Here is a 19637-nt window from a genome sequence, read left to right as displayed (position 1 = left end):
AGTGAATGGACAGAGACCTAATATACTTAAAATTTGGGGTAATTATGATGAAAACAAATGAGGAGCTGAGAGTTAAAAGGGACAGGGCTGGGAAGACTTGTGGTATTCAGGGTGGCAAGGAAGGTCTTTCTGTAGGTAAGATTTTCTGCCACCTGAGGAAGGATTAGAAGTCAGCCATATAGGGATCTGGGGGGAGAGCATTCCAAGTGGAAGGAGCAGCTATGCAGAGGTAGACAAAAGCCTTCCAAAGATGAGAAACTGGTTTTGGGGAGACTGGTACCAGGTAAAATTGTTGAAAGAGCCAGGGGGCAGGTATGGAGTTAAGGCTGATACAGGAAGATGGCATTGATGGGTTTTGTATACAGGGGTGTGATGGTGCCTGTTGCTGTGTGAAGAATGGAATGGAGCAGGGTGGGAGTAGAAGGCCTTCCTGATCATATCAGCAAAAGGAGGCTGATTTCCACCTACCTCAGCTTGTTATGGCATTGGCCGAACTCACCAAATCATGGTGCAGCTGTCCATCTTACAAAGGGAAATGATTGTCATGGCAACAAAGAAAACACTCACAGTCCATCATCTTATCCCTGTCAATAGACAACCAAAAATATGTCACATCACACAATTTTCTTCTCACAGACCATGCCTTTTCACGTTTATTCACTTGGTACAATATGGCCGTTTTTCAAAATGTCAGAGGCCATTATCTTAAACATTTGGGTCCCAGGAAAGCTACTTGTTCTTGTGAACAGTGCATGAAGTTTTTCTAATTATAGCACTTCTGGATTCCTTGTCCTTTCTTTTAAATAAAGCGTCTAGCCATATGTTCAGTGAGTAGTATTCTAAGTTTTATATCTTGCCTTATTTTCTTCAGAATCCGTCAATGTCAGAGCTTTTTACAGTGTTATGTTCTGAATGTTGGTTGAGAAAACTAGCTTTACTGAAGATAAAGTGATTTTTAAAAGAGGTTGTGTGGGAGTCTGTGTCCTGCTTGCAAAAATAGTGAAATCAGGCCTTTCAATTAATTCCCTAGCTAGAATTGAGCTAGCTTTTTCAGTGTTGTGTTGACTGTTTTGCCTGGATTTAAACACACTTTGTTTGCAGTTCAAAATCATTTCATACTTCTAAGAAGTAAGGTCATGGAACATTTCACCCAGAGACAGCTGGAGTTGGAGAAAAGGAGGGGATAAATAAAACAAGTTGAATATATATGAGAACGGAAACTGACATAATTTCCTGTGTCTGAATTAAACCATACTGGGACCAGGAATATGTTTCCATGCTTATATTAAATAACACAGAAACCAGGCCTAAAACAGTTAGCTGTTGATTTCAGGAAATACTTGCTCTTAGAAGATAAGACTGTGAACCAGCTAAAATAGGGTGGTCATCAAGATCTGCTCTTAAGACTTTAGAATCACTGGGCCCACTTACCCAAAGCTATTATGTCATAAGCTATGCCCAATCCTAGATGGTCCCCTACCTTGCAAAACCCACATTAAAATCACCCAGCCTAGGCCCTAAAGTCCTATAAATACTCTCTGCTAATAAAGGGGATCAGAATATGCCACTCCAAAACATGCCACTTTGGTGTAAGGATTACTTTGCCCTGAAGACAGTTAAGAGTCAATAGATGCAGGAAGAGTTCTCTGCCCTCCCCTTATCTGACTGAAAGCAGGACAAAAATTATCCTTTGAGGATGGCGCCCTCCCCCTCTCCCCACTACTAACAAGAGAAAAGTGACTCTTGTCATTGAATGTGGGAAGTCTGTACCAAAATGAGTTTGCATACATAGACCTTACTAAAATGACTCCCGTTCTCCCATTAGTTCTCTCCATATATTTTCTAGTAATTTCCCCATAATTTATTGTCTCTTGAAGCCCAAGCCCTCTTTCCTTTGTTAGAAGGGTACATAAACCCCTGAACAACTTTTCCAAGTTTTCATTTCTTTTCTATGAACTCCCATGCACTTAAATATTAGTAAAAATTGTGTGACTTTTTTCCCGCTAAATTTGTCTTTTGCTAGTGTAATTCATGGGGCCTGAGATAAACAGCCTAAGAGGACAGAGGAAAAGTTTTTCCTCCCCAACACTAATTTCCCCATTTTAAGATACTACCAAGACTCTGTTAAGATGATGCTCTCCTCTACTGTAGTGCATCCAATCAACAGCTTTGCTTGGTCAACAGGTTTTATCAGAGGTCCTTGGAGAGTCAGTCACCAACTTATATATACTGTGTGTCTGTGGTGTGTAAATGTGATAAAATCCCCACCAAAATGCAATGGTCCAAATGATCTGATGGCATAAAATGTGAGGTTGTGTGATTGCAAGGATAATGAAATTCCCTTTTGTATGATCAATTTTTCCATCTCAGTTGTGATCCATCTACACTTACAAACATGATCTAGCCTTACAAGCACGCTCAAAGTTTACTCGATACTAAAAACGTGTGGCAGCTTGATTGCAAAAACGATAACTCTTTATCTCTTCCTGTAACAACACCCCTTATAATGTGACTCTGCAGCTCCTCCCATCAAGAGATAGAACCATTTGTTTCCCCAGCCCTTCAGTCTGGGCTGGCCTGATGACTTGTTCAGGCCAAAGGAATGTAGCAGAATTGAAGGTGTGTCAGTTTTGAGCCTAGGCCTTAAGAGGATCTTCCAGCTTTTGCTGCTTCTCCTAGAATCCCAACTCTGTCATATGAACAAGCCCAAGTTAGCCTGATGAAGAATGAAAGACCATGTTGGGAAATTAGTCAAGCCACCTCAGCCTACAGCCAGCCTACATTTTATCATGTGAGAAAGCCCAGCCTAGATCAGCAGAGCCACCTACCCAAACCACACCTAACACTGATGTATGTATGAGCCCACTAAGACCAAGAGAACCACCCAGCTGACCTACAGACTCCAAATACCTATTGTTTTAAGTCATTGAGTTTTGGACTAGTTTGTTATGCAGCAATAGCTAACTGATACTGTGGCTGAACCACACTGACTCCATTCTGTCAGCTCCATCTTAAGCCCTCAGTCCTACCCCTCCCCTTTCTGCATGACTGAGCTTTAGCCTACTCATAAGGAATGTGCCCAAGCCAGATAAGTTCCCTATCAGCTTTTACCCTTACCTTCATCTGATGTGAAAACTGCAAGAATGTCTTTGCTGACACAGAGGGTTAATGGTCATGAGACCCCTGGGGTAGGAAAAAAAATCCCTGATTCCCATCGTTGTGTATGTGCTTCTCCCTTAGTGGTCAGATTGTATCTTCAGCTTTGGCCCCTTTTAATCTCCCTGTACCCCTTTTGGTGGCTCGGAGCGCAGCTGTGAATGCCTCTGGATTGTCATCTGCCTGATCCTGCCTGTATGTAAGTTACCCGTGATAAACCTCATAATTGTACTTCATGGAGTTGCCTGCTTGGTTTTTTGGTCTCAAAGTTCCTTCTCAGTTCATAGGATATTATTCAATATCCCCGCCATTCAATGGATACATATACTGTGGCAGACATTGTTTATTGCCTAAAAACATATCTCCCTCTCTTCTTCCCAGCTAACAGAGTGTAAATTTTTTTCAGATTCCTTGACCTGGGAAAAGGTAGGCAGTGGCCAATTACATTATGCCACATTGCTGGCTACAAATAGGGATGGCACATGAGCCATCCTGGCTCCTCATGAGACATTGCTATGGTCATTATGATGAGTCAAAGATGAGCATCTGAGTCAAGATACGTGTCTTAGTCTGTTTGGGTTGTCAAAACAGAATACCATAGACTGAATGGCTTAAAAAAACAAACATTTATTTCTCATGGTTTTGGAGACTGGGAAGTCCATCTAAGTTCAAGGCAGATTCAGTGTCTGGTAAGAGTCAGCTTCCTCATCCATGAACAGCTGTGTCCCCATATGGCAGAAGGGCGCTCTTTGGGGTGCTCTTTTATAAGGGCACTAATCCCAACCCGAAGTTCCCACATCCTAATACCTTTATATTGAGGTTAAGATCTCAACGTATGGGGGGATATAAACATTCAGTCCATAACAGTATCCCCATCAGAATTCTTCGCTACAGTTTTATATATGGAGGTTAGAAATGAGAAAAATGTGCCTGAGATGGGGGCTAAGACCGATTGATCTGTTTTAGAATAAAGCATGAGAGATGAATTTTACGTCTGAATATTTTAGACAAAATTCATTTTTGTGTAATAAATTTACCAGAACAGTGAATTTATATGTCACCTCCCTCAACATACAAATTGCGTGACAAGTTATGGTCAGCCTTTGGACTTCTGGACCACACTAAAACAAGATGATACATAATCATTTTTAGGACTCCCACTGAAATTTTCTTTTTTGCCTGGCTAAAAACAGCTGAAGCAATGGATGTTTATAATAGGTGGGAGAATCAGGTCAAATGAACTCATCTCCAAGGAGATTTAAAATGCTTTTGAAACTAAAAATAGAACTACCATATGACCCAGCAATCCCACTACTGGGCATATACCCTGAGAAAACCATGATTCAAAAAGAGTCATGTACCACATTGTTCATTGCAGCTCTATTTACAATAGCCAGGACATGGAAGCAACCTAAGTGTCCATCGACAGATGAATGGATAAAGAAGATGTGGCACATATATACAATGGAATATTACTCAGCCATAAAAAGAAACAAAATTGAGTTATTTGTAGTGAGGTGGCTGGACCTAGAGTCTGTCATACAGAGTGAAGTTAAGTCAGAAAGAGAAAAACAAATACCGTATGCTAACACATATATATGGAATCTAAAAAGAAAAAAAAATGGTTATGAAGAACCTAGGGGCAGGACAGGAACAAAGACGCAGACGAAGAGAATGGACTTGAGGACACGGGGAGGGGGAAGGGTAAGCTGGGACGAAGTGAGAGAGTGGCATGGACATATATACACTACCAAATGTAAAATAGATAGCTAGTGGGAAGCAGCTGCATAGCACAGGGAGATCAGCTTGGTGCTTTGTGTCCCCCTAGAGGGGTGGGATAGGGAGGGTGGAAACACAAGAGGGAGGGGATATGGGGATATATGTATATGTATAGCTGATTCACTTTTTTATAAAGCAGAAACTTACACACCATTGTAAAGCAATTATACTCCAATAAAGATGTTAAAAAAATTAAAAATAAAATAAAATGCTTTTGAAACCCTCTGTGATACGGACCCAATTTTATGCATTTTCTTTGAACTCTATCATTCTGGACCCTGTTTGCCAACTTGTCTTTGCATTCATGTTTTAGACTAAAGCTCCATCTTCTGGAGAAGAAATGACATATAACCACTGCTTGGCACATTGACCAACCATCAAACTTGATTTGGAAGTTTCTGAGAAGGTGTCTTTCTTAGTTATCCAAACGATTTCTCATTGGCAGCTCATTTTTCCCCTTTGGGAAGAGTGTCATCTCAGTGGGGCAGTGAAACTAGGTGCATGCTATTGATCACCTCCCCTTTCTCAAAGAGAGATTCATGGCATAGTTTCATCTTTATATTTATGGTTTCTGCAGCAGGAGACTGATTGGAATAATTTCCCTTCCCTCAGCTTGTTCTTCCTTTGATCCCTTGTATCATTGAATACCTGGGCATTATCTTCTTATTCTCTGGAGAAATCAATTTTGCTGTATTTTATTCATGTGGTCTATTCTGAAGCTCCTTCTTGAATGCAAATATTTTAAGAAATATTATACATTAACATTATATATATATATATATATATATATATTTTTTTTTTTTTTTTTAGAAGCTTAACATTATATTTTTGAGAGATTGAAAACTGGTCAATTTTTTGTTTTAAAATAAAATTAATTTTTTAAGAATAGTTTTAGATTTAAAGAAAAACTGTGAGGATAGTACAGAGAATTCCCATAAACCCTGCATTCAGTTTTCCCTGTTAGTATCTTACATTAGTATGGTATATCTGTTACAACTAATGAACTAATATTGATGCATTATTATTAATTAAAGTCCATACGTTATTCAGTTTCCCTTAGTTTTTACATAGTGTCCTTTTTCTGTTCCAGGATCCCACACTGCCTTTAATTGTCATGTCTCCTTAGGCTCCTCTTGACTGTGACAGTTTCTTAGATTTTCTTTGTTTTTGATGACAGTTTTGAGAAGTACTGGTCAGGTATTTTGTAGAATGTCCCTCTGTTGGGATCTGTCTCGTGTTTCTCTCATGATTAGACTAGGGTTTTGGGCTTGGGGAGAGGAGGACTGCAGGGATAAAGTACCATTTTTATCACGTCTTATCACTGTGGATGCTGACCTTGAAACAGGGTTTGTCAGGTTTCTCACTGTAAAGTTACTCTGGTAACTTTAAAGTCACCCACTGTAAAGGCTCTCTGTGACCTTGAGCGGCTGTTTTTCGGGGAAGGAGAAGCATAGTGCTTTGCCGTCTGTCTTCGCTCAGCTGGTGCCGCACAGCCGGGCTGCTCCTGGCCCCAGCAGAGAGAAGCAGCGTGAATGATGGGGTCCATTTGATTCAATCTATTTTATGCAGCCATGGGGAAAGGATGACCTAGGAGGACAATATGAAAAGGGAGTCAGGAAGCCAGAGTTGAGATCTATCTCTAGACTTGGAAATTCTTTTGTTTCCATCACCAATACGTTACTGAATGCAAGTTTGTGTGCCCAACACACAATGAGGCCAAACATTACTGAAACATCAGAGTTTGGAGCAGAGAAAGGTTTATAGCAGGGCCACGCGAGGAGAACAGGTGGCTCAAGCCCCCCCCAAACCCCTAACTCCCTGAAAGTTTTCAGCAAAGCATTTTTAAAGGCCAGGTGAGGGAGGGGTGTCCCAGGGTATGTGATCAGCTTATGCACAGTTCTCTGATTGGTTGATGTTGAGGTAACAGGGCGGTGTCACAGAGGTTAACATTATCAATCCTTAGGTGCCAGAAGGTCTGGGGACTACGTGCTCATGGTCAAGTAGTTAATTTCTCCCATTTGGTGATGGGTTTTAGCATCTGAAAAATTCAGGAAAAATGCATGAGGTACTATTATCTGGGTACTTCAGAGAGGAGCTACAGCAGAGGATATGGTGGAAATTAAACCACGCAACTCAGATTGGGACTTGAACCCATGTGCTGGGCCTTGAACCCAGCCTAAACCCAGATTGGGACTTGAACCATGTCTTTTAACTGAGATCACACACCTGGTCTCAGGACTTAATGAAGCTCAGGTTCTTGATGTCTCATGGCAGAAAAAATTCAGTGAGAGACAAAGTGATGGGTAAGAAGTGGATTTATTTAGAGAGAAACACGCTCCACAGACAGAGTGTGGGCCATCTCAGGAGGTGAGAGGCCCCAAAATATGGGGTGGTTAGTTTTTATGGGCTGGGTAATTTCATATGCTAATGAGTGGGAGGATTATTCCAACTATTTTGGGGATGGGTCCCAGGAATTGGGCCACCGCCCACTTTTTGATCTTTGATGGTCGGTCTCAGAAGTGTCATGGCGCTGGTGGGTGTGACATTTAGCATATGCTAAAGTATTACAACGAGCATATAATGAGGCTCAAGGTCTGCTGGAAGTCAAATCTTCCACCATCTTGGACCTAGTTGGTTCTAACCAGTTTTTGTCGTGTCCTATGGCTATGTTATTCTTCTAAAGTTGTGCCCTGTCCCCTTCCCTCCTGTTTCAGAAGGGTCTGTCCCAGGAAGGCCCCACAGGTTCCTGCTCAGTTACAATTATGCTAAAGGGCTCTTGGTGTATCTTTGAGGATGGAATGGAAAGAACACTCCAGAAACAGGAAACTTAAGTTCTATTCTAAAGAGTTAAGTTGCCTTGGACAAGACAGTAGCCTTCTCTGGACTTAGGGGGAGGGGATACTGAAAAATATTCGTTAAATCATCCACTCAATGACTTTACACAGCTCATGTCACTGAATGAGCTAAGTGACTCTATGAGGTAGATGTTACACTGTAACAAAACAACAACCATAATGACAAGATTAATAAAACCAGCCATTGTGTATTGACTCTTACCATGTGCCAATCAGTAGGAATTCGAAGTGACTAGACCTATCGCTTGGGCATTCCAAATCTAAGGGGGAAAGAGAACAAATAGACAAGTTGTGGTATAATAAGAAAAGTATTTGTTTTTTGTCGTTGCCCCCCACCCCACCAGCTCCTAAAACCCTTGGAATTTCCTGAGTGACAGGAGTGTCTTTTGTTATACATAATGAACTCCTCACCAACACACCTGAGTTTATGCTAATGAGGTGATTTAGGTTGGGGCCCCAGACAGTCTGAGGATGGGGCTGGTCACCAGAAAGACCAAGTGATTAGAAGGATGGAACTTTCAGCCTCAACTACAGACCTCCAGGGAGGGGAGTCAAACTGGAGATTGTGGAAGCTTCTGGGTTGATGAACACATCAAGGTGCTGGGAGGGTGACATGCCCAGAGGGGTCCTGGAAGCTCTGTGCTCCCCTCTCTCACATGTTCCCCTAAGCATTTCTTCCATTTTGCTGTTCCTAAGTTGTATCCTTTATAATAAACCCATAAACATAAGTAAAATTCTGTGAGTCATTCTAGCAAATTATCAAACCTGAGGACGGGTCATGGGAACCTCTGATTTATAGGCAATTGGTCAGAAGTACAGGTGGCCCAGGATTTGTGACTGTCATCTGCAACATCTGCAAGGGGAGCAGTCTTGTGGGATTGAGCCCCTTTAACTTGTGGGATCTCACACTAATTCCAAATAGTGTCAGAATTGATTTGAATTGTTGGACACCTATTTGGTGCCAGAGAGTTGGTTGGTGTCAGAAAGAATCTTGCACAAGTACAAGAGAGTTGTGAGAGTTGTGAGGTGGGCAGTCCAGAAAGCCAGGAGAACTCAGAGGAATTGAAATTTATAGGTCAAGTAATGAGTTATTCCATTCAAGAATGTGGAGGAACGGTACTGCAGTAAAAGGAAGCAGTGTAGACAACACTTGTAGACAATACTATTACTGTTAATAATAATAGTATATTAATGCTTAATTAATATCAATTAATTAATATTATTGATATTTAATAATTTACTAATTATTAACAACATAATAGCTACTCCATTTCTCACTTACTATGTGCCAGGTATTGAAATTAATGGCTTATAGCCATTTTCTCATTTAGTCACCAAAGGAACCCTATGAAGTTTGTATCAGTTACCTGGGTTTTTCAGATGCAAAAGTTGGGGCACGGAGAGGTTGTGTTAGTTAGCAAGTTAGTGGCACTACTCTTAGTTGAAACCATAATGGAAAGGGCAGTAGCTTTGGAGTCAGGTAAACTTGGGTTTATTTCCTAGTTCTTTAAGCCTCTTGGGAACTTCTGAGCCTCAGTTTCCTGATTTATAAAAGGGAGAAATAATAATACTTATCCCCTAAAATGAGGATTAAATAAGATTAAGCAATCTATGCGGTGCCTGATAATAATCAAGGCACAGCAGAGATACTATTAAAAAATAATGATGTTTTTTGTGTCAGTCAGCAATTGCCGAGTAACAAACAGCTACAAAGTCTCAGTGGCATTCAGTGGTAAGCATTTATCTCTCAGGCATCTGAAGGTTTGGCTGGGGGTTGGTGAACTTGACTGGGTGGCTCTGCTTCAGGCTGAAGGGCTGGTCTAGCTGGGCCTGGCTCCTAGCTGAGATTTGGTCTCAGGTCTGCTTCATGTGTGTTCATTCTGGGGCCCAGGCAGAAGTGGCAACAGCTACTCATGAGAAGCCCTCTCAGGTGTTGGCAGAACTGCAAGAGGGTGAGCCCAATGGTGCAACTGCCTTTGAAATATTTTCTGACGTGTTTTTTCAACATCACCAAGCAAGTCCCCATTTCTTAGCAGGCTCTGACTGGATGTCCTACAATTTAACTCAATTCTGACATTATTTATCTGGAAATAGCATCAGATCCCACAGGTTAAGGGTTCAGACCCACAAGATTCACCCCCCCACCCCACCCCCAAAAACTCTGATCACAAGTCCGGGTTGTTCCCTGTGCTCACCAACTGCCTATTTTGACTGAATGTCCATGCTACATCACTATGTATGCACCAATCCAGAAGCTCTGCAAACCCCACAATTTGGGGGTTCATTACATAAGCATGATTGATTAAATCATTGGCCATTGGTGATTGATTCAACCTCCCACTCTTCTCCCTTCCCCATGTGTGGGGAGGGGGGTGTGGGACTGAAAGTTCTAACTTTCTAATCCTGGTTGGTCCCCCTGGCAACCAGCCCTCATCCTTAGGGGCTTTCTAAAAGTTATCTCATTAAAAAAAAGTCAGGTGAGGTTGGAAAGGGCTTGTTATGAATAACAAAAGACAGTTTTATGGCTTTTATAGCTTAGGAAATTGCAAGGGTTTTAGGAGCTCTGTGCCAGAAATGAGGATGATGACCACAATATGTATTTCTTATTAGAAATCACAATATCACACTTTTGTGTACATTGATCATATTTACTGACATCTCATAAGCCAAAGCAAGTCATTTAGCCAAGCATCAATGGAACTGGGAAATATACTCCACCAATGGGAATGGTGGAGAGGGAGAGAATATTTTATTTTACTTACTTATTTATTTATTTTTTTAATTTGAATTTTTAAAATTAAAAAAAATTTTAAACATCTTTATTGGAGTATAATTGCTTTACATTGTTGTGTTAGTTGCTGCTGTATAACAACATGAATCAGCTATACGTATACATATATCCCCATATACCCTCCCTCTTGCATCTCCCTCCCACCCTCCCTATCCCACCCCTCTAGGTGGTCACAAAGCACCGAGCTGATCTCCCTGTGCTATGCAGCTACTTCCCACTAGCTATCTATTTGATATTTGGTAGTGTATATATGTCCATGCCACTCTCTCACTTCATCTCAGCTTATGCTTCCCCCTCCCCGTGTCCTCAAGTCCATTCTCTACGTCTACGTCTTTATTCCTGTCCTGCCCCTAGGTTCATAAGAATCTTTTTTTTTTCTTTTAGATTCCATATATATGTAATAGCATACGGTATTTGTTTTTCTCTTTCTGACCTACTTCACTCTGTATGACAGACTCTAGGTCCATCCACCTCACTACAAATAACTCCGTTTCGTTTCTTTTTATGGCTGAGTAATATTCCGTTGTATATATGTGCCATATCTACTTTATCCATTCATCTGTCGGTGGACACTTAGGTTGCTTCCACGTCCTGGCTATTGTAAATAGTGCTGCAATGAACATTGTGGTACATGTCTCTTCTTGAATTATGGTTTTCTCAGGGTATATGCCCAGTAGTGAGATTGCTGGGTCATATGGTAGTTCTATTTGTAGTTTTTTAAGGAACCTCCATACTGTTCTCCATAGTGCCTGTATCAATTTACATTCCCACCAACAGTGCAAGAGGGTTCCCTTTTCTCCACACCCTCTCCAGCATTTATTGTTTGTAGATTTTTTGATGATGACCATTCTGACCGGTGTGAGGTGACACCTCATTGTAGTTCTGATTTGCGTTTCTCTAGTGATTAGTGATGTTGAGCATCCTTTCATGTGTTTGTTGGCAATCTGTATATCTTCTTTGGAGAAATGTCTATTTAGGTCTTCTGCCCAATTTTCGATTGGTTGTTTGTTTTTTTGATATTGAGGTGCATGAGCTGCCTGTATATTTTAGAGATTAATCCTTTGTCAGTTGCTGCATTTGCAAATATTTTCTCCCATTCTGAGGGTTGTCTTTTCGTCTTGTTTATGGTTTCCTTTGCTGTGCAAAAGCTTTTAAGTTTCATTAGGTCCCATTTGTTTTTGTTTTTATTTCCATTACTCTAGCAGGTGGGTCAAAAAGGATCTTGATGTGATATATGTCATAGAGTGTTCTGCCTAGGTTTTCCTCTAAGAGTTTTATAGCGTCTGGCCTTACGTTTAGGTCTTTGATCCATTTTGAGTTTATTTTTGTGTGTGGTGTTAGGGAGTGTTCTAATTTCATTCTTTTACATGTAGCCATCCAGTTTTCCCAGCACCACTTATTGAAGAAGCTGTCTTTTCTCTATTGTATATTCTTGCCTCCTTTATCAAAGATAAGGTGACCATATGTGCAGTTGTTTATGGGCTTTCTATCCTGTTCCATTGATTTTTTTTCTGTTTCTGTGCCAGTACCGTACTGTCTTGATTACTGTAGCTTTGTAGTATAGTCTGAAGTCAGGGAGCCTGATTCCTCCAGCTCCGTTTTTCTTTCTCGAGATTGCTTTGGCTATTCGGAGTCTTTTGTGTTTACATACAAATTTTGAAATTTTTTGTTCTAGTTCTGTGAAAAATACCATTGGTAGTTTGATAGGGATTGCACTGAATCTGTAGATTGCTTTGGGTAGTATAGTCATTTTCACAATGTTGATTCTTCCCATCCAAGAACATGGTATATCTCTCCATCTGTTTGTATTGTCTTTAATTTCTTTCATCAGTGTCTTATAGTTTTCTGCATACAGGTCTTTTGTCTCCTTGAGTAGGTTTATTCTTAGGTATTTTATTCTTTTTGTTGCAATGGTAAATGGGAGTGTTTCCTTAATTTCTCTTTCAGAATTTTCATCATTAGTGTATAGGAATGCAAGAGATTTCTGTGCATTAATTTTGTATCCTGCTACTTTACCAACTTCATTGATTAGCTCCAGTAGTTTTCTGGTAGCATCTTTAGGATTCTCTATGTATAGTATCATGTCATCTGCAAACAGTGACAGTTTTACTTCTTCTTTTCTGGTTTGCGTTCCTTTTATTTCTTTTTCGTCTCTGATTGCTGTGGCTAAAACTTCCAAAACTATGTTGAATAATAGTGGTGAGAGTGGGCAGTCTTGTCTTATTCCTGATCTTAGTGGAAATGATTTCAGTTTTTCACCATTGAGAATGATATTGGCTGTGGGTTTGTCATATATGGCCTTTATTATGTTGAGGTAGGTTCCCTCTATGCCTACTTTCTAGAGAATTTTTATCATAAATGGGTGTGAATTTTGTCAAAAGCTTTTTCTGCATCTATTGAGATTATCATATGGTTTTTATCATTCAGTTTGTTAATATGGTGTATCACATTGAGTGATTTGTGTATATTGAAGATTCCTTGCATTCCTGGGATAAACCCCACTTGATCATGGTGTACGATCCTTTTATTGTGCTGCTGGATTCTGTTTGCTAGTATTTTGTTCAGAATTTTTGCGTCTATGTTAATCAGGGATATTGGCCTGTAGTTTTCTTTTTCTGTAACATCTTTGTTTGGTTTTGGTATCAGGGTGATGGTGGCCTCATGGAATGAGTTTGGGAGTGTTCCTCACTCTGCTATGTTTTGGAAGAGTTTGAGAAGAATAGGTGTTAATTTTTTTCTAAATGTTTGATAGAATTTGCCTGTGAATCCATCTGGTCCTGGGCTTTTGTTTGTAGGAAGATTTTTAATCCGTTTCAATTTCAGTGCTTGTGATTGGTCTGTTTATATTTTCTATTTCTTCCTGGTTCAGTCTCAGAAGGTTGTGCTTTTCTAGGAATTTGTCCATTTCTTCCAGTTTGTCCATTTTATTGGTGTATAGTTACTTGTGGTAATCTCTCATGATCCTTCGTATTTCTGCAGTGTCGGTTGTTACTTCTCCTTTTTCGTCTCTAATTCTGTTGATTTGAGTCTTCTCCCTTTTTTTCTTGATGAGTCTGGCTAACGGTTTATCAATTTTGTTTATCTTCTCCAAGAACCAGCTTTTAGTTTTATTGATCTTTGCTATTGTTTCCTTCATTTCTTTTTCATTTATTTCCGATCTGAATCTTTATTATGTCTTTCCTTCTGCTAAATTCGGGGTTTTTTTTATTGTTCTTCTTTCTCTAATTGCTTTAGGTGTAAGGTTAGGTTGTTTATTTGAGATTTTTCTTATTTCTTGAGGTAGGATTGTATTGCTATAAACTTCCCTCTTAGAACTGCTTTTGCTGCATCTCATAGGTTTTGGGCCTTCGTGTTTTCATTGTCATTTGTTTCTAGGTATTTTTTAATTTCCTCTTTGATTTCTTCAGTGATCTCTTGGTTATTTAGTAGTGTATTGTTGAGCCTCCATGTGTTTGTATTTTTTACAGTTTTTTTCCTGCGATTGATATCTTGTCTCATAGCATTGTGGTCGGAAAAGATACTTGATACGATTTCAATTTTCTTAAATTTACCAAGGCTTGATTTGTGACCCAAGATATGATCTTTCCTGGAGAATGTTCCATGAGCACTTGAGAAGAAAGTGTATTCTGTTGTTTTTGGATGGAATGTCCTATAAATATCAGTTAAGTCCATCTTCTTTTTTTTTTTTTTTTAATTTATTTATTTATTTATTCATTTTTGGCTGTGTTGGGTCTTCGTTTCTGTGCGAGGGCTTTCTCTAGTTGCGGCGAGCGGGGGCCACTCTTCATCGCGGTGCACGGGCCTCTCGCTGTCGCAGCCTCTCTTGTTGCAGAGCACAGGCTCCAGACGCGCAGGCTCAGTAATTCTGGCTCACGGGCCTAGTTGCTCCGTGGCATGTGGGATCTTCCCAGACCAGGGCTCGAACCTGTGTCCCCTGCACTGGCAGGCAGATTCTCAACCACTGCGCCACCAGGGAAGCCCAAGTCCATCTTCTTTAATGTATCATTTAAAGCTTGTGTTTCCTTATTTATTTTCATTTTGGTTGATCTGTCCATTGGTGAGAGTGGGGTGTTAAAGTCCCCTACTATTATTGTGTTACTGTCCATTTCCCCTTTTATGGCTGTTAGCATTTGCCTTATGTATTGAGGTGCTCCTATGCTGGGTGCATAAATATTTACAATTGTTATATCTTCTTCTTGGATTGATCCCTTGATCCTTATGTAGTGTCCTTCTTTGTCTTTTGTAATAGTCTTTATTTTAAAGTCTATTTTGTCTTATATGAGAATTGCTACTCCAGCTTTCTTTTGATTTCCATTTGCATGGAACATCTTTTTCTATCCCCTCACTTTCAGTCTGTGTGTGTCCCTAGGTCTGAAGTGGGTCTCTTGTAGACAGCATATGTACGGGTCTTGTTTTTATATCCATTCAGCCAGTCTATGTCTTTTGGTTGGAGCATTTAATCCATTTACATTTAAGGTAGTTATCCATATGGGTGTTCCTATTGCCATTTTCTTAATCGTTTCGTGTTTGTTATTGTAGGTTTTTTCCTGCTCTTGTGTTTCCTGACTAGAGAAGTTCCTTTAGCATTTGTTATAAAGCTGGTTTGGTGGTGCTGAATTCTCTTAGCTTTTGCTCGTCTGTAAAGGTTTTAATTTCTCTGTCGAATCTGAATAAGATCCTTGCTGGGTAGAGTAATCTTGGTTGTAGTTTTTTCTCTTTCATCAATTTAAATATGTCCTGCCACTCCCTTCTGGCTTTCAGAGGTTCTGCTGAAAGGTCAGCTGTTAACCTTATGGGGATTCCCTTGTATGTTATTTGTTGCTTTTCCCTTGCTGCTTTTAATATGTTTTCTTTGTGTTTAATTTTTGATAGTTTGATTAATATGTGTCTTGGCGTGTTTCTCCTTGGATTTATCCTGTATGGGACTCCCTGTGCTTCCTGGAGTTGATTAACTATTTCCTTTCCCATACTGGGAAGTTTTCAACTATAATCTCTTCAAATATTTTCTCAGTCCCTCTCTTTTTGTCTTCTTCTTCTGGGACCCCTTTAATTCAACTGTTGGTGTGTTTAATGTTGTTCCAGAGGTCTCTGAGACTGTCCTCAATTCTTTTCATGCTTTTTTCTTTATTCTGCTCTGTGGTAGTTATTTCCACTATTTTATCTTCCAGGTCACTTATCTATTCTTCTGCCTCAGTTATTCTGCTATTGATTCCTTCTAGAGAATTTTAAATTTCATTTATTGTGTTGTTCATCATTGTTTGTTTGCTCTTTAGTTCTTCTAGGTCCTTGTTAAACATTTCTTATATTTTCTCCATTCTATTTCCAAGATTTTGGATCATCTTTACTGTCATTACTCTGAATTCTTTTTCCGGTAGACTGCCTATTTCCTCTTCATTTGTTTGGTCTGGTGGGTTTTTACCTTGCTCCATCATCTGCTGTGTATTTCTCTATCTTCTCATTTTGCTTAACTTACTGTGTTTGGGGTCTCCTTTTTGCAGGCTGCAGGTTCATAGTTCCTGTTGTTTTAAGTGTCTGCCCCCAGTGGGTAAGGTTGGTGCGGTGGGTTGTGTAAGCTTCCTGGTGGAGGGGACTGGTACCTGTGTTCTGATGGATGAAGCTGGATCTTGTCTTTCTGGTGGGTAGGACCGCATCTGGTGGTGTGTTGGGGTGTCTGTGAACTTATTATGATTTTAGGCAACCTCTCTGCTAGTGGGTGGGGTTGTGTTCCTGTCTTGCTAGTAGTTGGCATGGGGTGTCCCGTGCTGGAGCTTTCTGGTCATTGAGTGGAGCTGGGTCTTAGTGTTGAGATGGAGAACTCTGGGAGAGCTCTCGCCGATTGATATTACATGGGGCCGGGAGGTCTCTGGTGGTCCAGTGTCCTGGACTTGGCTCTCCCACCTCAGAGGCTCAGGCCTGACACCAGGCCGGAACACCAAGGCCCTGTCAGCTGCATGGCAGTGAATGTGGTGGTTTCCATTATGAAGTCAGATTATGAGGGTCTACAATAGCTAGTACAGGTTGACTTGGTAGCACTTTGTGTACGAGGCTGTCTGCAGCAGCCAGTGGCTGAAAGAGTAGGTCTCCTCATGTGCTGCCAGAATCTTAAATGTTTATATAGAGGTCTTCACTGGGTTCAGTCATGGATTCTGTACAGATGGTCTCAAGAACACCTTACTCTCTCAAGGTTGTGTTCTTGAAACAGCTCCTAAGCCTGAGGGTCTACAAGCTGCAGGAAGATGAGACCGCCTGGGGCAGCCTGCAAGCCGTGATTTGTGCCACGAACCCTGCTGCTGCCCTCATGGAATCTGGCTTCCCCCACCCGCTCTGAAGTGAGTTTTTAGTGAAGCTTTCTCCCTGTGTTGTTGAGATTCATGCTACCTGAGTTGCCCAAACCCATAGAGCGCTTAAATGTTGGGGCTGGGGTACAAATCCAGCAAATCTGGCCCCAGGGTCTGTGTTACCTCACCCTAAACGCCTCACCCCCGCGAGCAGCCTCCTCAAACCCTCACTGCCACAGGAGAGAATATTTTTAAACAACAATAATATACCGATAACTGATCACAGAGGTTGATATACTATGGCCTGTGGGCCAGATCTGACCTGCCACCTGTTTTTGTATGGCCTAGGAACTAAGAATGGTTTTACTTTTTTGGGAGGGGGCATGGTTTGAAAAGAAGAAGAAGGATATTTCATGACATGTGAAAATTATATGACATTCAAATTTCTGTGTCTATGAATGAGGTTTCAAAGGACATAGCCATGCCCATTTTGTAGGCATATTATATTTGGAGGTTTGGGGTCACAAGAGCAGAGCTGAGTAGTTGTGACAGAGACTGTATGGCTTGCAAAGCCTAAAATATTTATTTACCATCTTTACAGAAAAAAGTTTGGTGACCCTTGTTCTATCACATTGTTGATGATGATGAAGTCACACACAAATATGAAATCAAGGGCTTCCCTGGTGGTGCAGCGGTTGAGAATCCGCCAATGCTGGGGACACGGGTTCGAGCCCTGGTCTGGGAAGATCCCACATGCCGCGGAGCAACTGGGCCCGTGAACCACAACGACTGAGCCTGCGCGTCTGGAGCCTGTGCTCCGCAACAAGAGAGGCCGCGATAGTGAGAGGCCCACACACCACGATGAAGAGTGGCCCCCGCTTGCCGCAACTAGAGAAAGCCCTCGCACAGAAACGAAGACCCAACACAGCCAAAAATAAATAAATTAATTTAACAACAACAAAAAATGAAATCAAAACATTTTTCGTAAAAAAAAAAAATCAAAGCTACCTGCGTTCTCTCATTTCATCCTTAAGAGAGCCTGTGTGGAGTCTGACTGCAGTTTTTGATGTTTGATTGCTGATCTCTTTTGACCTCATCTTCCCTTTCCCCTTTGGCCCCACGTCAAGGCAGGCAGATAAGAAAGCCCACATGTTCTTCCTTCTCTGTGCTGGTGGGAAATTCAAAGGTCACAAATCTCTAGCCTCACCCCTTAGCCACTATAAAGCTCCACCCACTCTCCCTGCCTCCCTCTAGCCAGTCTAGACCTGTCTGTGCCCACCCTACTCTCCCTAGGAGTCCTTTATGTGAGTAATAAATGTTCTCTTAAATTCTCTTGGTGTTTGGAGGGTCAGCAGCCTAGACATCCCAGCTAACATAGTATCTTCAGAAGTTCTATATTATTGACTAGATTGGATGATCTAAGAACCTTCATACTTGATCCCTATAACTATACTGTAAGCCAAGGATAGAAGATAAAAATTGGATATATAAGGACTTGTTTTTCCCAGTAAATCCATTTATTCATTTATCCATTCATCCATCCATCCATCTATCCAACCATCCATCCATTCAATAAATATTTTTGAATAGCTACTGTCTATCAGGTACTACATATATAAGGGCAGAACATTTATGCAGTCTTCAACTTTCAAAAGTCCACTGGTTCAGAGTTGATTTCCAAGACTCTGGGGTGGTCTGACCTTCCTACCTAGTGTATGACCTTGGAAACATCCCTTTACAGGGAACTCCAAGGTCCTCATTAAGTTCTGGGTTAGTCAGGACACTTTGGGATGAAAAAGACTGAGAAAAAGTAAGGATGGTTGAGGGTAGAGCTGGCCTCAGGGGCTTGAAAATGTTTTTACTGTCTCTCACATACCAATTTGATGCAGATGTTTGAATAAAAATGTTTGGATCAGAATTCTATCAACACGGATGAATTGTGAATGAGAATGCATTATCCAAAGTGAACCCTATTGAGCCAGTTTAATTCCATGACCAATTATCTTCATGAGTCAATTAAACTCTTCTAATTTTCCCTGAAACTTTTCTTTTTATAATTTTGATAAAATTAGTGGCACGGGAATCAATTGTTTTCCACTTAAATTTTGCAACAAATTTTATTTAATGTACTATTTTCCCCATATTGCATATCTTGATTATAACTTACTATTGATTCCATTTTGCCACCATAATTTCTGCCAAGTCCTATTTTCCTGGGATAAATTTAGCAAAGATACACATTTTGTGGAGAAAAATTGGATTCTTTTGTCAATTTTTCACCAGAAGTAAACTTGACCCTCTGTGATGTTTAGTTGTTCTCAGTGTTATTTGCATTGATAATTATAGCTGTAATGTTCATTATTAATTGAATGAAAGAAGGATAGTTGCATTTATTTCTTTGTTACTCCATGAGGAAATTGTAAGCTATTTTATAAGGTGGAGAGATAGAGATGGGGGGAGACAGGGAAGCATTGGGGAGAGGGGAGTGAAGAGAAGGAAAGACACAGAGTGGGGAGAGACGAAGAGAGGGAGTAGAAGACCCAAGAATTCACCTTGTCTCTGATTTGTCATGAGTTTTCAAGGTGTCTCAGGATCAGGTAAGCCTTGGTGGTTCTAATACTCTTAAGAAGAGAAAGAACAGAGAATTCAGACAGACAGACTTGGACTCCAATCCTGGCTTTGCTGCTTACTCCCTGTGTTGCCTTTGTCAAGTCACCTAACCTATATGAACCTCCGTTTTCTCATCTGTGAAGTGGGGATATTGAGAGTACCAATCTC

General features: G+C 40.7%; 1 long non-coding RNA gene across 2 annotated transcripts in view; it reads right to left on the bottom strand.

Moving 5' to 3' along the window:
- Positions 1-478: 478 nt before the first annotated feature.
- The window catches only part of LOC118881218, a 40116-nt gene continuing 20957 nt past the window's right edge, over positions 479-19637 (bottom strand). Inside the window, exons 3-5 of one of the 2 annotated variants that reach the window (XR_005016472.1) lie at positions 7993-8050; positions 6271-6522; positions 479-584 (exon numbers count right to left, since the gene is read on the bottom strand). This is a non-coding gene — a long non-coding RNA (uncharacterized LOC118881218). Of the gene's footprint in view, positions 585-6140; positions 6523-7992; positions 8051-19637 lie in introns of those variants that run through there. The other variant, XR_005016470.1, reaches the window with a different exon arrangement.

Source organism: Balaenoptera musculus, chromosome 15, assembly GCF_009873245.2.
Source record: "Balaenoptera musculus isolate JJ_BM4_2016_0621 chromosome 15, mBalMus1.pri.v3, whole genome shotgun sequence".
In the NCBI taxonomy this organism is placed as follows: Eukaryota; Metazoa; Chordata; class Mammalia; order Artiodactyla; family Balaenopteridae; genus Balaenoptera; species Balaenoptera musculus.
The sequence above is the reverse complement of the archived record's forward strand: the minus strand, read 5'-3'. Positions and strand labels throughout refer to the sequence as shown.